Genomic DNA, 4619 nt, shown 5'->3' with positions numbered 1-4619 from the left:
TTGGCTATTTCACGAATCACGAGGGGATCACTTAATGGTATGTTCCCTTGTGGTTCAAAGTTTGGGGGAAGAGAAAAATGCGCTGTTCAGCATGTTTCTTTTCTGTAAATTACTCAATGAGCCACTGGCCCTTAAAAAGAGTGAGTTCGGATCAACTCTCCGTAGGGGAGCACATACTCCAATCTTGATGTCTCTTCATCACATGTTTGGTATGGAGCCCATTTGGGGATTTCACATCTGAATTATTCTATTAGTATTCAGATGTGGGTGGGTTTGGATCATCACCCCACACCAAGGTCTTTTAGACTTCTCAGTCACAAAATTAGGTAGGGCCCACAAGAAAAAAAATTAATAATTAAGTGGAGGTGGGACCTCACAAATGGTGGGCCCCTGACTGGGTCAAAAATGTGGGAAAAGCACTCTTGTGGGTCCAATGTGGTTTATTATGTAATATATTCATCCTATAGGCATTGCCAACCTTTTCTTTTTTTTTTTTTTTTTTTTTTTTTTTCCTTAAAAGGATGAATATATTACATAATAAACCATCAAGGAATTGAACCAGGCCTCTTCACTAAGATGGAGTAGGTACTACCAACTTCAAATTTTCCACGAGAACCCTTGTTATTCTACAATTTTTGGCGTCTATTATTATTTTTTAAAGAAAACAATATAAAATCATTACTAATTAAATAATCCTTAGTCTCTTTAGATAAGGTTACTGAGCAGACAGGCAGGCAAGCAATGGGGGCAGAGATCACGTGACAATTAATGGAATTTTGAATTCAAGTGACCACTAGATCTGTAAGAGGACAAATTTGAGGGTCCGCATTGCTTGTCTAAAGCATGTTTTTCGCTAGGATGAAAGTCCCTTTTCCCCTTACCAAAAAAAAAAAAAAAAAAAAAAAAATCCCTTTTCCCTTCCCTTTAAATGGAATAGAAATGACTTATCTATTTTCACACTTGGATTGGATTTCAAGGTTATGTAACTCAAACATCCTTGTTTAGTTTCAGTTGTTGAGGAATCAGAATTCTTTTTCTACCAAGAAATAAAAAGATGATACCCTCAAAAAAAGAGAAAAATCTAAAGTGGCACAGAGATACAGCTCCTTTATCTAAAGTCAAAAACAGTTAAAAAATAAATAAAAAAAAAATTCATTTTCCTATTGAAAAACAGGGTTACTCCTAAAATTCTATTTTCATTAGTATTCCCTTTGTCTTATGGTAATGAAGTGTTAACGAAGAATATCTCCTTCATTGTGGAAGAAGACAAAATAGTACTTTTTTTTTATTAGTAGAGGGAAGATGGGGAGTGTGGATCATCTCCCCCATAGAGCATTTTGTATTCGTCCGTAATAACCACAAATTATGTAAAACTCATAAGTAAAAGATAATAAAATATTTTAACAAAATAAACCTCATCACTCTAACTGTCAGAGGAGACGATCATCGGAGACGAGACTTGAAAGAGGAGGAGTATTTTTGGACAACTTAGACAATTGCTTGAAAGTAAAGACATTCCCAAACTACTCAAAATGGTAATAACCTCCCAAAATGTCTCTTACTATCCATTAGCAAATTAGAATCCTAAATTTCATTTTGTCTTCCTTTATGAATTTCTTTTTTTTTCCTCCACTTGTCATTTGATTAGATCAATTGTGAAAGACATTAAGGTGAAGAGATGTGATTCCTCTCCATCCATAAACGGTTGCCTTTTGGAGTATTCAACTAAAAACTTTGCTTGTCACTTTTGTAATGTAAATCCAAATGTGTCTTGATCCCTCCTAATGTCTATCTGTTCAAAGCACCTTGTCCTCTAATAAAAATAGGTTATGCTAGAAGGGGTAATCCTATTGTCTTAATTAATAAGAATAGTAATATAGGTAAATATATACTTCACTCGCAAGAGAATCTTACCCTTTGGATAATACACCTAATTCCCTCCTAGGAGTCTTGACCTAGTCAACTAGATGGAGACACCCTCCCCTTTGTAATACTTTTGGTTAAATTTAATTTTTCCGTTAATTCTTTTTCTAAATCTTAAACTCCCTTGACTAAAAATATAATTTTTTTATTCTAAACTATCTATGTGTGATCGGGTGCCTTTTGAAATCTAAATCCTAAACCATGCTAATCAAAACTAATTACATTTGTAAAAGCAAAACATTGGACCCGTAAAAATATCTTTAATTATTTAAAGCTCAACATACCTTTTTTTTATTTTTAAATTTAAGAAACAATTATAAAAAGCTAATAAAGAGCCTGTTTGGTTTCATCAGTCGATACCCTTTTTTTATATCTGCGATTTTTAATTTTACTTGATAGTAGTATGGTTTTTAAAATTAATTGTTTGATTAAATTAAGAAGAAAAAAGGGGTATATTGGGTTTCATCCTTAAAAATAATTTGGGTCTTACCTGATGGTTTTATGGTTTTTAATAATTATTTTTTTTGAGGGTAATCTAGGCTTTCACCCCTTACGCATGAATCTACAAATTCAAGTTTTTATTGTAAAAAATATATTTTAAGCCAAGGGATTTCTGAGGTTTTAGAGAAATTTTTACAACCAAAAGTGTAAATTTAATTCAAAAATTATCTGCTAGGTACAGGGAGGTAAGCGATAATATCCAACTAAGAAATTGTTGTTATTTGGTAAGTGATCCCAAAAAGTAATGAAGCAATTTTCATTATTTTAGTATTTGTGGTATCGGTGTGGTTTTTTATTAAAACAGGTGGTGGTTGACCACTACCGTATTTAACAAATATATGGAGTAGGAGGTCATCATGAGCAGAGTAGCAATACTAATGGATTGATGGTAATGACCAACCCCTCTTAATGAAGAAGTTTGCATTTGACTTTTCGTGATAGGTATACGTTTTCCTTCTTCTTCTTCTTCTTTTCTTTTCTTTTTTTTTCTTTTTTTTTTTTTTTTTTTGGGGGGTCTAATTACTATTGTCCCCCTGTGATGTTAAGTGGCTGTTAAGTTTGAATATGTAATGTTTATTTTTTCCTTCATTAAAATTAAAAATCAAAATACGATACTACTCTCATTTATAAAAATCACATTGAATTCATTCGTTTTGCGGAAGAAAAAAAACACTCCATTCATACTCCGTCTTGTGAAGAAAGAGGCTAAAAAGAAGGAAACCATGGCTTCCCCTGAATCCAAAATCAACAGCCTGCTAATTTTGACATCCAACAGGTCTTCAAACCCTCGACAAACCCTTCTTCTCCTAACCCTAGTAATCCAAACTTACCACAATTTCCAGCTTCTTATCCGTTCACCTTTGGGTCCTTTCTCCTACCCACCTCAAAGTACCCCATTTCATCATCCTTGCTTCCTCCCTTCTTTCAAAGAAGAGCAGCTCTCAGGTGTAGTAACTAAAAAGCACGGATCATCACCGAAGGATATGGTGCTAATGTCACTTGCAGTGGACTAGTAGTAACTAAAAAGCATAGATCTTTTAGAATTATAAGTATACTAGTCAAGACTCTAGTGAGTTTGAGTAGTAGAAAATACTAATTAATTATGATGACTTCACATGAGGCATGAACCATTAATAGCCAACATAACTCACTAGCTTCCCGTCCTTATGAGACGACCCACTCTCACTACTTTTCTTGTTCTCAGATAGCTGGTTTGGATCATCGTCAAACCAAACCAGGAGCTAACAGATTTTGGAGCAATAACAAGGAAAAATCAAAATCAATGTCAATAGATTTTGATTCTTTTTGGGTTTTTGCAACAAAGCTCAATGCAACTTATGCACTACAACTGAAGCAACTGCTATCAAGGTTGCTCTGTTTCTTGCAACTTCAAAAGGATGCTCTGATATAATTATTGAAGGGGAAAATCAAGCTAGTGTTCATCTTTTATCAACCCCTTCAATGGCCAAAAGATTCCTTGGAAAATCAAACCTATCTTGGATGATATTAGAAGAAAAGCTTCCTTTTTTTTTTTTAAAACAAGGAAATAGTGCAGCTGATAAACTAGCAGGAGAAGCAGCTCTAAAAGACATTCTTTTTACTAATGAGTGCACCCATGACATGATGAGCATTTTTAGTTTACTAATCATGCCAATCAAAATGCCTAAAGCATCTTTAATTAGTTTACTAATCATGCCAACCAAAATGCCTAAAGCATCTTTAATTAGTTTACTAATCATGCCAACCAAAATGCCTAAGTTGTTGGCACTTTCCGTTTGTGTTTCTTACTAATAAATAGAAATCGTTGTTATTATAGATGTTCTATCCAAGAAATTGTTATTATAGATGATTCATAACTTTTTGTGGAATTTAGAAATACTACCCACTTAGGGAGTGTGGGGGGACCAACCTTAACAGCTAATGGATATGGGTTCCACCACATCTTAGAGGTAGGCTTTAACATGAAATGTTTGAGTGGAATCCAAATCCTCTCTTTTGAGGTAATCTAGGGTGGTTAATTGTTAATATTTTTGTTAAAAGGAGCTTGAAGATCACAACCAAGAACGAAAACAAATCAATTCAATCCAAAAATGAAATTTGTTTAATACACCAACTTCAATGTGTGTTCATAGGTGAAGAAAAAGAAATTCCTATATATGGAAGAAGATTACAAAAGAGATTTCTTACCAAATTGT

Source organism: Hakea prostrata, chromosome 6, assembly GCF_041222555.1.
Source record: "Hakea prostrata isolate BN-2017 chromosome 6, UWA_Hpros_2, whole genome shotgun sequence".
Taxonomy (NCBI): domain Eukaryota; kingdom Viridiplantae; phylum Streptophyta; class Magnoliopsida; order Proteales; family Proteaceae; genus Hakea; species Hakea prostrata.
This window is presented reverse-complemented; position numbering follows the sequence as displayed.